General features: G+C 36.4%; 1 long non-coding RNA gene across 1 annotated transcript; it reads right to left on the bottom strand.

The window, feature by feature from the left end:
- Positions 1 to 14,923: 14,923 nt before the first annotated feature.
- Positions 14,924 to 15,593, bottom strand: LOC106993031 (uncharacterized). The gene is made up of 2 exons (XR_001439205.2): positions 15,536 to 15,593; positions 14,924 to 15,148 (listed from the first exon to the last, which is right to left on the bottom strand). It is a non-coding gene; the product is annotated as an uncharacterized LOC106993031 (long non-coding RNA).
- Between the last annotated feature and the right edge of the window lie 1,018 nt (positions 15,594 to 16,611).

A 16,611-nucleotide genomic window follows, 5' to 3' on the forward strand; every position in this document is an offset into this window, starting at 1 on the left:
GAATGAAGTTCAGCAAGTTGACTTGAAGGGCGGGGAAACAGGAGTTTATTTTCTCCTGGGTCTGTGGGGATGAGTAACAGACCCAGGGAAGCTTGGAGTAGCAATGCCAGCAGGCCTGTCACAAGTTTGTATTGTTATTTGTTTAATTTTTAATTATTTTCTTGTTTGCTGAAAAATGACATTCACAAGATATCTCAGCAAATAAAAATTAAGTGCATGCTGTATGGAATTTAGAGTAAAAAATATACAGAATAAAGAGAAAATTATACAGGATGAAAATTAAAGATATGGTGAATAAAGGTGGTATAGCATAAGATTAATTCTTTTTTTTTTTCTTTGTGAGACAGAGTCTCTCTCTATAGCCAGAATGGAATGCAGTGACGTGATCTCGACTTACTGCACCCTCTGCCTCCTGGGTTCAAGTGATTCTCCTGTCTCAGCCTCCCAAGTAGCTGGGACTACAGGTGCATGCCACTACACCCAGCTAATTTTTGTATTTTTAGTACAGACAGGGTTTCACCATGTTGGCAGGCTGGTCTCGATCTCTTGACCTTGTGATCCACCCACCTCGGCCTCCCAAAGTGCTGGGATTACAGGCGTGAGCCACCACGCCTGGCCTAGATTAATTCTTGGGTAGATAACACATTTAATTTTCTTAAAACAGAGATTAGTCTCTCTGACTCACAAAGAATGACACTTTGCTATTTACACCTGATACCTCAGAAGGTTGTATTATTTGAAGTGAGGCCTTCCTTTATCACAAATGGAGTTTCTTTAATTTTATGTATTAGATAAAGCCAGTTAACTGTAGGATAATGAAAGGTTTTCTATTTGGGGTTTTGGATCTTAAAAAGTAGAATAAAGATATTTTGAACAAGAGTTTTTACAATGGGATTCAAGAAGCAAAAGCAGAGCCTTTGTGGTGAACTAATAGGTATTTGGTCCTTTTTCTCTGTTCTGAACAGATGTGGGACTAGATGTGGGTAGTGTTCAGTGTCAGTATAAAAATGAGCAACAATTATATAGAGCAAAATCTAAATATAATTTTTTATGTGAAGTTAAGCAAATCTGTCCATAGATTTAGCAATAAGATGAGAATTATGTCAAGAGATTACATATCTGAACTGCCTCCAAACATATAAAAAGAGAGGAAAGATATCAATTATGGTACATGGCATAGGCAGACAATTTCCCAATATGTGATAAAATAAAAATTCCAGAGATTTAGTTCATTCAGTAGACAATTTGCCACGTGTATGATATTCAAAGATAAAAAATCAGATAAAGCAATATTTTTGAAAAAAAAACTTTGATGTGAAAAACCGTATCATGCTGTTTATTTTGAGTGACAAAGACACACAGCGAGTTTGACATTTATTCTTATTTTTCCATAGGATTTGCTAAAAACAATATTTGTGAAAAGGTAGCAACTAGCCATAAAATATGGTGCTTCTAGAATGACCTAGAGAGAAAACAGCATAGCTTGCTGGTGAAAACCACGCAGGCCCTGGGAGACCTGAGACTATCTATATGTCAAAATATGTGAAGAGCATAATGATTTTTCTCTCTGACATTCCTGACATTATTGTGGAATCCCAGCCCACAGGGTCGATCAGAAAAAAATAACTTAATGCAGACGTTTTGAAGACAATATTTATGACTGGTTGATTGACTTCTTTTATATGCAAACACTCTCGTGCACTTTTGACTCCTAAAAGACCTTTCCTTTTGTTAACCAAACCTCTGTTCCTCAGTTAATAGCTGCTTATTGGCTATATTTGCCTATAAATACTTGTTTGTCCTTTCTAGAAAATAAGATCATCTTTCAAATGATAACAGTAACATAAATGAACATAATACAGTCCCTCTTAAGAAAATAAGCTAAAACAATCCCATAGATTATCCACAAATTTAATGAGAGCACTGATTTGCCTGAATTAATGTATTGCCTTTTAAGATGAGTGCCCGAGGATGTAAGGGATTTAAAGTTATTAGAAGTTATGGTATATGTGTTAAACCAATATGGTCTTAGTGATTTATAGTGACAACTTATAACCATTGTATAGGAGGAGATTCTGATAAACAAACTCTCTTGTGACAACATACTATTTTTTCTCACGAAAATTAATAAAGATTTTATTTCAAATAGAATAAATGATGATGAATCAAAAATAGAGACTTGTATATGTATGCATCAACTACAAAATAATCTTTTTTTACATGTGTGGGGACATTTGTTTTATTTCACTTTCTCCCCCTCAACTTTAAGCTCCTACTTTGACTGGTGGATCACAATGACATTTTAGTTTCCTAAAAATTAGCATCATTTCGAAGACACGGTCTAGTAAGCCATGAACAGTCTGCATATTTACTTTTCTATCATGATGAAAACAGCCATATGACCCCTTGGGAAATCTTGGAGGAATATTTACCAAGTACACTTTTGTCTCTGGTGTTTCCTCAGAGGGTCTTCTGTTTAATCAAGGTGCTCCAATCAAAACATGGGCTTCAATCAGAAAGCTGGGGGATAAGCCATGGCTGCCCTTTATGTTGATTCAGGTCAGGTTTCTAGAGACTGGACCTAGAGTTTTCTCTTTTATGTAGATGAAGTGATATTTTAGCAGGTGTATCAGAGGTTCTCAAGACACCCCTCAGGTTCAATGATTGACTGAAAGGATGCACAGGACTCCCCAAAGCTGTTATATTCATGGTTATGGTTTGTTATGGAGAAAAGGCAAATATCAAAAAGAGCAATCTGAAGCCATGGAGAGGGTGAAGTCTAGGAGAAACCAAGAACAAGTTCCAGGTGTGTCCTTCTCAGTGGAGTCTCAAAGGGGGTGCTTAGTTTTTCCAGCAATAATGTGTGACACCATGTGTAAAGCGTTGCCAACCAGGGTACCTCACTGGAGCCTTGGTGTTCTGGGGTTTTATTGAGGGCAAGTCATGTGGATACACAGCACCCACATAACTGAACTCAGCTGCTCAAACTTCACCCTTACCCTCAGAGCAAACATAGACATTCACCATAAATCATGTCATTAGAATAAACTCATTTGTTCCAATCTGCACAAGACCCAAGGCTTCAGGCGTACAAAAACACTCTTGTCAGGCAGAATATTCCAAGGGCTCAGAGATTATCTCCCAGGAACCAGTCAAGGACCAATCCTAAAATGGGCCTTGTTTGGAATGTGCAGAGTTTGAGCAACTGAGGTCTGCTGAGTTAACCTTTTAAGCCTAGTAGATAATTCATGTGTTTTGTTTCAGGAACACCATGATCAATTAAGTGTTGCAAAAAGCTATGTTGGTCAAAATATCCTCAGTCTTGCAGTCTATTAAAGTAATCAAACCCACGTGTTCTGGAGCTTCAGCGCTCTCAATTAGCCCCTGTCACTCTAGCATCTCAGTAATGGAAGGAATAAAGAGTGGTTGCGGTGGGTCCTGAGAAGATAGAAATCCCTTTGTAATCCAGCTTACTTTAATGATGTTATTACACAGTCATTAAGTTAGGATGTCTTCAGATATGAGGGTACAAGCTGCTATGCTGGGAATGATATCTCAGAGAGAGTTATGGATTCAAGATTCCCAACTTTGAATACACACAGATGTCTCTATTCTAAGTGTTTTTGAATCTCATTCTTTGCTAAAATATGCCCTTATTTTTACATAAGAAGCATGCAAAGTAGTGAATTCAACTTCCATTGCAATTCTACAACCAGCAAAATTATCTTTAGGCATGATTCTCATTTAGATTTGGCCTGCATCTTTTTGCGACTATTTCTAACAACCATTCCTGGTGCCAAGTTTGTATCAACCCGTATAGTAAACACTGTTTTTGCAAATTCCTGTGCCCTCATGTCCTACTATCATAGTATATGGTGGGTTCAGATGCCATTTGTTTGAGGGATTTCTCTGGAGGCTAGAAATCTTTCTGCCTACCACCACAGCTGGCCAGAAAGGCTGCAAAATTAATGCCCTTTTGCAATATCCACCAACCAATGACTGACAAGAATTAGGGTATAAATATCCCACCTTACTTGTCCCTTAGCTGAAATAATGCTGAAGTATGTGTTCCACACTGATTTCCAGAGTTCTCCAGGCAGATTTAGCTCCCAAGGTCCTAACTGTATTGACAAGTCACCGTTTATTGGCTGTTCCTCTTCCTTGACCAACTTTCTCACAATCCTACTAGTGTTTCTTGAAATCGCCTCTTGTGTCCTCTATTGGCATAAGCAATAGGAAGAAAATAGGCAAATATGAAATGTAGTTTGTATGATTTTCCCCTTCTTAGGCAAGGAAATTATTTCATTTAATTTATACTATTAACATAACAAAAATCTTTGAAACCATGGTCCCTAGCTGTTTTACTTTCCTATTGAAGGAATTAGACAACAAGCTTGGATGTCAAGACTGGGCTATGAGTTTGATTGTACAGGTTGTGTTTTAATTCATTGCAGAAGTAAAACAAAAATGGCAAACTATGTGTCCCCAGAGCACTTTGATAATGCAGGCAGTCTTTGAGAAATGTAAAAGAATTTTTAGAGAAGAAACAAAGATTTTTAAATATCTTAAAAAGGGTTTGCATGTGATTTAAATTTAACACTTTGCCTTTCTAAAACACTACTTTTTTACTAAGATATACAGCTGTTAAATCATATAATTTGAATTCAGATTCATTAACTAAATTTATCTTTTCTTTCTATGTATAATTTTCCAAGGAAAATGATGTTTCATGTAGTCAAGTACTTACAGTAACTTTATTTAATCAAAAGAAATACTTTTCTAAGAAGAATGCAATTGACCTGGCTTAATTACAGAATTAATTGTGATTACTCATACAACTACTTATACATGCACAAACATACAGGCACAGTACACATATACACTAAATAAATGCTTATTGTTAATATGTATGGTGCAAATTATTAATATAGAAATGGTTCTTTCCCAATTGCTAAACACAACTGATTTCTTAATAGCTACCAAATCAAAGTGTCTATAAACACCCCATAGCTACAAAATTAGCGTATCTGGGCTGCAACAGCTGGGCAACCAGAAGTTAGGAACAGGGCCCACATAATGTAACTTCCCTTATAACATCAACTACAAGTTCAGAAAATTACCCAAATGACCCTTGGTTTTGATAATTCACTAGCAGAACTCACAGAACTCAATGAAATTTGTTTTATTTACAGATATGGTTTATCACAGAGAAAGGATACAGATTAAAATCAGCCAAGGGAAGAGATGCATGGGCACAGCCCAGAAGTGATCCAACATGGAGTATTCAGATGTTCTCTCCCCATGGAATTATAGACAGCAATAATTATTGCCAACACTGATGTGTGAAAACATAGGATATTGTCAATCAGGGGAGTTCAGCTGAACCTTGGTGTCAGGCATTTTTATTGGTGCTCCATCATTTAGGCATGGTTGATTGTCCATCAGCTGATCTCTTTTTCCAGCCTCTCAGGAGATCTTGCTAACACCTTGTAACTCAAACCACATTTATGGTATGATTTATAATCCCATCCTAAATGACATTATTAGGTTCACAGACAAAGAAAGGATCTTATCGTGTATGACATTCCAAGGACTTGGATGTTACCTCCAAGAAGTCAAGGATAAAGGCCAGACCTCTTTTTAGGCAAAGTTAAATTCTTTACTGCACATGGGAGTTTGATATCGGATTGTAAACACTCCCAAGTTATTTCATGTACCTTGTGTAACACTGGTTTATGAAGCAGCATTTTGAAATCACTGCTTTAAATTACACGTCTCTGCCCTACCACAAGCTGGTCTTCAGTATAATTTGCTGAAGAAAATATTTGATTCCATACAATTAAATCTGAAAACTGACCCTTTCAGTCTTCTCATGAATTCTTAATTATAAACATTTAAATTAATGATGTGTTGAAACTTTAAAAAAGTCAGAGAAAAAGTAGAAAATAGGGAAAATGTACAACATGTACATTTAAAAAGGAAATATCATTAATCAAGCCATCTGGCATATTGTCTTACACATAGTAGTTATTTGAAAATTCATATAGCTCATTAGTTTTCAAAATGAGAGGAATAATTAAAATTTGAAGGTTAGGTAATAGTGTTTTTATGTTAAAGGAAAATCTGTGACAAACTGGGTGATCTTAGAAATTATCTTATGCAATGGCAAAGTGATTAAATTAGAATCTGGATAAGTTGTCATAGGAAATGACTTTCCTAAAATCACATTTTGAATTGGGATTGCACTTAATAGAAACCTGACTCTACTAGCTTAACCCAAATAAGGCTGATTTTCCTCACAGATGAAGAACTCTAGTGGTACCGCCCATGCCTTGGGTGAGGATTTAAAGAAGCCAGTAAGGACTCAGACCTTCTTCCTTTCTATTACATTATCCTTAGCATGTGGCTTTTTCACCAATGCTTTTGTGATGGCTTCTTCTCTTTGATACATCATACTCACATTCCAGCCAACAAAGAGTACGCAAAAATAAATAAATAAAAGAAAACACACAAGAAACGAAAGACTGAGTCTGACCCTTCCTGGTATAATTTGACTTAAATTGAGTTGTATAAAACTGTGTGCTCTTATCCTCAGACAAGGGAGAAGAAAGTATTGTAACTGGGCATATAAAAAATAGAAGAATCTCCAAAAACTAGGGTTCTGCTAGTTACAGAAAGGAGAGAGTGGATATTGCATATCGTAATGTTTGTTGCATGCTTCTTTGACAAATATTTATTAAGCATCCCTTTGTCCTAGGCTCAGATTATAAGATGTTGAAATAAATCAACATAGTGTTGTGGGATTTAGGAGGATGAGAGAGACCTCGAGTTGGAAACAGGAGAATCTTTATTGAATGCACTCAGGCCTAGCTGACTCACATCCGAAAGACTGGACCCAAAACAAAGACAGTACTTTTTATACACGCTTCACAGAAGGGGGTGGGCTAGCTTGAAGCACAGTGGCATGAAAGCAGGGATACAGAGGCAGGACAAAGACAGGATTGCACATGACTGTTGCCAAGCAACCCAGATGTCCATTATCTAGGTTTACCTGGGTGTGGACTTATCCTAACCTTCACTATGGTGCCCAGGAAGCTGTAGTTAAGGGCTACTCAGGCTTCTCGTGACCTTCATTGCACTTTGTAGATAAAACAGAATACTTGAAGTCACTAGTTACAGAGAACAGGAATCTATAAACTTATTCCATAAAACAAAGGAAAATTTGTTTTTCTTCTCCTTATGTAGAGAGAATGCTGGGAGAATCTCCAGGGCACACTAGATAATATTATCAAGACTTTTCCTGGGTCTGGGCTGTGACTGTTGCTGCCTCTGGGACAAGTCAGCCTAATACAGGAAAACTTATTTCTCTTTCTTTTTAATTTAATTTTTTTTTAATTTCCTGCCTCAATAGCTCCTAGTTCCCACCCTTACAAAATTTATGGTAATGAAAAAAATGTATGGTAAGCTAGTAAGTAACATACTCATACGATTGCAAATTTTGATAAATGTTATATAAGAAGAAAAACAAATTCTATTATACAGAATATGTGAGTGTGTATTAGTCTGTTCTCATGCTGCCATGAAGAAATACCTGAGACTGGGTAATTTATAAAGAAAAGAGGTTTAGTTGACTCACAATTCCACGTGGCTGGGGAAGCCTCAGGAAACTTACAATCATGGCAGAAGGCACCTCTTCATGGGTGGCAGGAGAGAGAATGAGTGCAAGCAGGGGAAATGCCAAACCTCTTATAAAACCATCAGATTTCATAGAGTCACTCATTATCATGAGAACAGCATGGGGGAAACCATCCCCATAATTCAGTTACCTCCACCTGGTCCCACCCTTGACATGTAGGGATTATGGGGATTACAATTCAAGTTGAGATTTGGATGGATACTCAGAGCCAAACCATATCAGAATGTTAGGGAAGATGTGACCAACTTTTAATTGTGTAATCAGGAAAGAGTTTTTAAAAGGAATGACATTGCATCTGAGACTTGAGGAGAAGTGTCAGCTTTGTGGAGGGAAGGAAGACAGGCACAGGAGGTGGGAACAGAATGTGTGAAGACACTGAACTCCAAGAGGACATATATATTTAAGAAAATGAGCATAGGAGAGTGTGGCTAGAGGATGACAAATGAGAGAGAAAAGCTGTGAGAGAAAGGAAGTCAAAATTCCCAGTTTCTGCTTACCCTGATTCTCCTATCCTCTTTAAAATACCTAAATTCTGAAATATCCAATAGCATGGAGAAAAAAAATGATAAAGCAGAAATATATGCTTTAATTTCATAGAAAGGCCCTAAGATGCCTGTGGACTTAGGAAATCTGCAGAGATAAAAATTAATGTCTTAGCACTAGCAAGTAGAAAAGATTCTCCCAATATTGAGAGGAAGAAAAAACCAAAATGAGAAAGAAGGAGAGAGATCAGTAGAGCTCAGGATGGCAAAGTCATACACATAGAAATCTCATGGAGAGGAACATCTGGTGTTGGCAGCAGAGGACACCCATGGCCCCTAGTTGGCCATGAAGTGAACACTGTGACCGATACGTGGAGCTATGGAAGAAGTAAACCAGCACTTGTAGTCTGCCCAAGCTCCATCTGAGCAGCTGGCAGGGCCTATGCTCACCATTCTTATCCTTGTCATCCAGCAGCTCTTCCCTCTCTTTAGTAAATATCGCTCACTGATCACCAAGGAGCAATGGACGTTTACACCCTCTGGCTTTGCTCTGCCAAAAAGGTACTGGCCTTTGTACTGAGACTATATAACATAGTCTCAGTTATAGCCACTATAACATAATGTCTTTTCTTCTTCATGGTCCAGTGAGAGAGAGGAACCATAAGCCAATGGAAAAAAATAAAGAAAGAATAAAAATTTTAATTTCTATGACTGCAACATACTTTCTTTAAAATCTACCTTTATTCATTTAGTACATGATTATTTAGTATTTGTTATGAATTAGGCCTGAGCCAACCATCCAGGAAGACACATCTTGAGCAGTTGTGTAGGATTCGTGGCATATCATTGAATTTCTTCATTTGTATCTTATTTCCGGTCAACTCTGCTGAAAACTGCCAACATCTCTATTCCTTACTTTAAGTAGCTTCTTTAGCATTTAACACTCAGTCTTTTTGATCCTGCTTCTATATATTGGCCCATAATACCGCTACAAGTTACACATCTTCTCTTTTGGTATGGTCTGGTATCCCTGCCTTTTAATTCTGTTGTATCTCTGTCTGCAGGGCATGACGGTTTCTATTGGTTTGGGAAGACATTGTATAACACTACAGCTGATGTTTATACCATTCTGTGTAGTTGCAGACAGAGGATTTTGGCTTAATGATCTCTTTAGTTACTTGTTATTCTTGTCACCACTTTATCAGCATCTGTCAGGCAGGGACACATGCCGTCTCTGTTTTGTATGACATGATTGTCCTGGGTATCTAACGACGATACCACAATCCCCACAGGCACACACTTAACACTGATCATGATGCGGGTGCTGAGACCTGCGCATCAAACCTTTCATGAATTACAAACATTTCAAGTTGGACTCACATTTTATTTTTAATATATTTTCAAAATACCTTGAGATCCTTCAGCATGATAAAATCCTATCGGAGTTACAGTTGCTTTTGTTGCAGTTCTGAGCAATCAAATGCATTGAGTCACCCTTGAGTGACTGTGATAACCATGGCATTTCTAAAGCAAATGTGGAAGGCTTTTATAATGCTGGCTTAGGTGCTATTCACATCACAAATTCCATATATATATGTAGGTATATTTATGTATATATGTAAATGTATAGGTAAGATTTGATACAAAACAGTAATAAACAGATTTTAAAATATGTCTGATTTTATAAGATTGCATTTCATACAAGTATATCAGTATATATTTATATATATTTCATTTTTATATAAATATATATTTAAGTAGCATACATTTTAAAATGAAATCTTATAAAATCAGACATATTTTTAAAATTTCTATTACTCTTTGATATCTAATCTTACCTATACATTTGAAACACAATACATATTTGATAGGGTTTATTTCTTTGATATTTTAGTAATTTCCAACATAGTATTTTGTAATTGTAGTTGTGTTTGGCCTAAGGGAAATCCAAAGATTAACCATATGGTCTATTTAATTGGTCCTGTGGGTTTTATTCTTCAGAATGTGCATTAATACAGAAACAGGCAAAGCACAAGAAGAGCCGGAGGCACCAGGGGATAGCTGAAAATGCACTGGTGAGAGTAAGAAAGTTCAGTTCTTAGTCCTATACTTAGTGCCTATACATATATATACACACATATATGTGTGTGTATATATATATATATATATATAATTTATTTTTTAAATAAAGACAAAGGATAATTCCCTCTCCCTGCCTTCATTATGATAATTTTTCTGAGAAATGACAACAAAACATGTATGTGAGAATACACATAATAAAATATTATGCACATGGAAGAAATTATTATTATTATTGTTATTTGCTTAAAAATTGTTAAACACACTTAAGCAAATAAACCAACTAGGGATGGCATTTAAATTTTACTTATTTTTAATACACTAAAAACATTTAAGTTGAGAAAAATTATTATTTATCCACATATCCACACATTGAATGAGATGTAAAATAATGCTAAATCTGAAAATCATCTTTTTTTGTGTCATACATTTATTCCCACTCTACAGTAATTCACCTATTAACTCTCCCTGTCCTTGCACCCAGTTTAGTTTGGGTGACCAGGTCTTGGCCTCAAGAGATAGAATGGGTCCATGCTAATTATGGTTATCTCGTTTCACCTGTGGTGGTGATATGGTTAAGGACTAGACATATGACATAGCTCTGGGAAGGGGAGAAGAGAAACAGAGGTTGACTCCTGGGCTCTTTCTATTTATTTAATGTTTAATTTAGCAGAGATGGGGTCTTGCTCCATCACCCAGGTGGGATAGCACTGACACAGTCATAGCTCACTGCAACCCAAGCAGTCCTCCTGTCCTGGGTTCTTGGTGGCATCAATAAGCCAACAGATCAACTCTTTGACTTCTAGTCACTCAATAGCTTGCTAAGTTACAAAAAATGACCTTAAAGTTTAGGTCAATGTTAGTTGGATTTTTTGTTTCTTATGGCTGAAGGCATCTGAAATCACTGGTGTTCTGATCCTACACTTTCTGGCTCCCTTAGGCCCATAAACACTCAATGGTTACCTATGACACCTGGTAGTGTGCTCTTTTCTCTCTGGCACAGTGACTGAAAACTTTTGAAATTATTACTTCCCTGATAACCTGGATCCTTGAGTGACTCTGATAAGGCAGAACATTATCATCTAGCATGAATAGAATGTAAGTCTTTGTTACTGCAAGCCACATGTGTTTTGGACTTTGTTACTGCAGCATAATCTATCTTGACTTGATTGATATGAGACCTTCCCACAAATATGTTGAAATTTTGCCCCTTGTCCCTCAGAATGTGACTTTATTTGGAAATGGGTTCACTGAAGGTTAATCAGTCATAATTCAAGAAGATGAAGTCATACTGGAATAGAATGGGTCCCTAATGCCTTACAATTGGTGTTCTTGCAAGAAAAGGAAAATTTGGAGACAGACACACAAGGAGAATGCCATGTGATGACAGGTATGTTGAATTGTTGCAAATACAAGTCAAAAAACACCAAGGATGGCAAAAACAAAACAAAACAAAACCCTAAAGAAGCTAGCGGGAGGCAAGGAAGGGTTCTTCCTGACTGATTTCAGAGAGAGCATGACCCTGTTGATACTTAATTTGGGACTTCTGTCTCCGGAAATGTAAGGCAATAATTTTCTGTTGTTTGAAGTAAACTGGTGTCCAGTACGTTGTTATGCCAGCCTTAGGGTAATACAATCAGATAAAGCAGTGCTATTTTCATTGTTGTAGTTATTGTGTTATCTTGTTTTCACTCTTTGTAATCATGACATTAATGTCCTGCAGAAAAGGCATAATGGTCATGACCATTCCCACCTAGTAATTCTTTCAATAGGACTTAGGAAATGTACTCACATAGAGAATCTTTAAAGAAAGCCAATTTTTACAGAGTAGTGACAGATTAGGAGTTCATATAATAGTTTTATGTGATCTGAGTGACCAAGTGATATCTATCTATCTACTCTGTATATATGTATATATATATGAATATATATGTATGTCTATACACATATAGTTACATAAAACTACCTATATGTATACAGTTAAGTAGCCATTTTTAGTGTCATTCATGTAAATAAGTGGTCAGAGTAGTTCAGGTTAGAAATCTTCTCTCAGCCTGGGCTTCCCAGAAGCAAAAGAGTCCAGGTTTCCTCAGCAATACATCCCTAACCATTGGCAGCTCCATCTTAGGCAGCATTTTTCCTAGGACAGATTTCTTGCCTCTTTGAACTACTGTTATTAACACCCTGTCCTCTTGTCTCTATGGGCACTGAATTTATCTCTGATATTCAATATCTGCTGGACCTCATCCTGGTTTATGCTGACCTAATCACACTCTTCTCTGAGGACCTCCCTTAACTCTCTGGTTCATGCTTACTTCTGATTGCTCCCCTTTCCTTGGATGTATTTGAGAGTAAAAGTAACGCAGGCATTTTGCCATTACCCTGTACTTTTCCGAAAATTATGATGTATCCCTTAGTCTTTCCACCAGGGAAGAGGAATTCTAGAATCAAGAAAACAATGTATTTGTTTTTATTATTTTTTTTAAATTTTAGATTCAGGGGGTATATGTGCATGTCTGTTACATGGGTATATATTGACAGTGGTGGAGATTGAACTAGTGTACCCATCACCCCGATTTTTTTTTCTTTTGAGATGGCCTAGCTCTGTCACCCAGGCTGGTGGGCAGGGGTGTGATTGTGGCTTACTGCAGCCTTGACTTCCTGGGCTCAAGGATCCTCTCACCATAGCCTCCCAAGTAGCTGGGACTACAGGTGCCTGCCCAGGTAATTTTTGTATTTGTTTTATAGAGACAGGATCCCATTATGTTGTCTGAGTTGGCCTCAAACTTCTGAGCTCAAGAAATCTTCCCACCTTTGCCTACCAAAGTGTTTGGATTATAGGTGTTAGCCACTGCACCCAGCTCGCCCAAATATTAAACATTGCACCCAATAGATAATTCTTCCTCACCCTGTTCCCACCCTCCCCGCTTATGGAGTCCCCAGTGTCTATTATTTCCATCTTTGTGTCTGTATATACCTATTGTTTAACTCCGCCCTTATAAGTGAGAACATGTGATATTTGGTTTTCTGTTTCTGAGTTAGTTCATTTAGAATAATGACTTCCAGTTTCATCCACATTGCTGCATGGGACATAGTTTCATTCTTTTTGCATGGGGAAAAAAGTTTATTTTTCTTTCTAATTATTAGAGCTACACCCTAAAAGAAGGACTCATTAATAGTTTATAACTAGTTGGATTTTCTGTCAGCAAAAGCATAATAAGAAATAGTAACAAACAAGATAAAATTCAGATATCTGTGATCATATAACAAAGATTTATACATTATAAATTATAGTTACTTTTTTACAGTATTTTGACACAATTGAAGCCCTAATTAATTGGTTCTTTTTATATACCAATGAGAGCATTCAGGATATTAAGTTCATAAATCAAAATGATTTTTAAATGTCACTTTTATTTTCTATGAATGAATATGAGATAATAATTGGATATCACTACACAAGATTTTGTGATTTATGTTTGTATGGCAACTTTCTTTTGTTGCCAATGTTTAGGAAGCGAAGCCTTCTTCCTGCATCTCAACTTAGAGTGAATCATCTAGAACCACAATCTGTGGATGTAGCCTTTCTCTGTTTTCTCAGGACTGAGGTTTCTTGGCCCTTCTTTAATATTCTGATAAATAGGAGTGGTATCCAGTTATATCTTTCCTAATTTGAGACCCTGAGAAAAGGGGCCTCTATTGAAGACTAAAAATAATTTTAAAATAGAGAATGTTTGTAATTTGTCTAGACAGAAATCAAGATGTTAGAGCTTGGCAGAAACTTACATGCTTCTACTTCCTTTATTAGTTTTAATTTAGATAAATTACTTTAGTGACATTTTATGAAACCTTTATTTTCTAGATGAAGAAAAGGATGTTATTTGGCGAGTGACTGAGATGCCTGTGATTTGAATAGAAGATTTCCTAGGGGTTTCCTGGCATAGGAGTAGCTTAAGATATTAAAGAGGTTTGACTCAGAGAAGGAATGATTTAGCTATTGCTTAATATTTTACAGGCTTTGTATAAGAAAGACTTGATTTTTTTTTCTAAATAACACCAAAAAACAGGATGAAGAAAAGAGGGAAATAGTTACTCAAACGATGTGATTTCTGCTAAATAATAGCATCCTTTTGAAATACTATACTTCCTTATTATGTGACACGTTCAGATCAAGGATGAAAGACCATTCTTCAGATAATATGAAGATGTTATTCTTTCATTGGATGGGATTTTGGCCTAGAAAGCTACTAAAAGGCCACTAAATGTTCTGTCATTCTCCAAAAAAGACTTGGCCAAACTGTTTAAATTGATAAAGTAATTACCATAAGTGAAAGGAACTCTGCTGGTGGAATGGGCTTGAAGAGCACATGTGTGGTCTGAGGGAAAGAACACGGACTTTAGGATCAAATCCACCTTGCTCTGGGCAAGTTTCTATAGGTTTCACAGTAAAGGTTTCAACATCAATAAAACTAATAATGCCCACCTTTCAATGTTTGATAATTGACAGAATTGCAGCTATTAATTATAAATTAATTATATGGTAATAGAATGAAATAAATCATGTTCTCAATCAAATGTCATTATATGACAAAAAATAATCAATTGGCAATAGCGTCATGACCTTGCTGATTAAGTGAGAGTACTCTTTTTAATTTAACTGTATTTATTTATTTTTTAAATTTTTATTTTAGATCCAGGAGTACATGTGCAGGTTTGTTACATAGACAAACTCATGTCACTGGGCTTTGCTGTTAATGGCACTGTGACATCCACAATTCCCCTGCCCTGTTTAGGCCTAGGAGCTCTGTTGAAGTGGAAAAAAATGCCTTTGCTTTGTGCGTGTGTTTATTTTCACTGTTGCTCTTTCTCTTCTCTTGTAACAACCAATTACCTAGGAGCAATGTCAGAACAAAACCAGATTTTAAAAGTTATTAAGCAAATCATTTACAAATTCTTCCAAAGGGCACATAGATGCATACAAATAACCCTACTCACAAACTCCAAATGTTCCCAAGTTGAAACTATCATCTTAATCTTGCATTACAGCCAAAGGTGAATGGACCAAAGAACTATTATCATTCTGGTTAATACCCATGGGATGTCAACCAAGGAACACAAACTCTGCCCCATTATGTACCTTTGTTCAGTTTGCTTGTTTAAAAAAACTCATCTCTTTCTGTATAACTCTTTGCAATACTTTTCTCTCTGACATAGCTTTGAAGTTTTTGCTTTGACGTTGTATGAAACAGTTTCAACCCAGGATAGGCAACATTCTTACCCTTAAGCTTGTCATCCTAAATGTCATCTCTGACCCTCATCATTCTGTCTCAGAAATCTGGTTCTGTGAGGAACAGAGAATCTTTCTGATTCCCGCTGCTATCTTTTTATAGGCAGCAGAGCTGGGATAGAACTGATGCTTACTCAAAATAGAGGATTAAGACTATTTGGTGGTTAAGGGAATTGGTAATAGCCCTGCAGTGTTATGGGTAGGGTTTTGCATATATTTGAGTTTGAAAAGAAAATAAATGACCGGATCTTGAACTTCGGAATCCTTGACTTGATTTCAAAGACTGAATCAGATTCAAGGCAGAAGCAAAGAAAACACATTTTAGGAAAGATCATGCTATATTGTCCTACTAGAAAAATCTAATAGAATAATTCTAACTATTTTGGAGAATGTTTGTACAACAGATAGCTTTTTAGAATCCTTGGAATACGTGAGGGAAGATATATACTTTGAGTTGGAAATACTTCTATTTCTAACTTCCAGTGAATCAATACTGTTTGCCTGAATATGATAGTGAATAATGTTTGTCTGAATATGAATATCAGCCTTAAACACCTACATTGTCAAAAGTCACCTCCTCTCCATTCCCAGCAGTAAATATGAACACTGAAATACCTATAAATATATTGATATAGTGCCATGCTTCATATATTATGCAACTTATCAGCACAGTAAATGCATCTCCAGAAAAGAATCCCATTCCTACCAAAAACTAATTACCTTAGATACAAAATTCAGTATCCTTTCTAAATGCATACATTTGCACATGAGAAGAGTGGTTGCCATTGCGATTTGAGCTTCCATGCGAGCCTAATTTAACTCTAAAACTAGACACAGACTCTTTTAAAATTAGGTGGTTTCCAGAATGTCTTATTGAACAAGAATTTTGCATGGGATTTTGCCCATAGTTAAACTGCTGAAAACTGCTTGAGGAGTAAGACTCCTTTATAAAGCCTGGGCCTTTGTGCATGTCTGCCCCTAGTTTACTAATCCACACATTTCTTATGCTTAATATAGAAAAAAGAATATGGCAGATATAATTCTAGAATACTAAAAATGTGTAGGTA

The sequence above is a fragment of the Macaca mulatta genome, chromosome 13, assembly GCF_049350105.2.
Source record: "Macaca mulatta isolate MMU2019108-1 chromosome 13, T2T-MMU8v2.0, whole genome shotgun sequence".
Taxonomy (NCBI): domain Eukaryota; kingdom Metazoa; phylum Chordata; class Mammalia; order Primates; family Cercopithecidae; genus Macaca; species Macaca mulatta.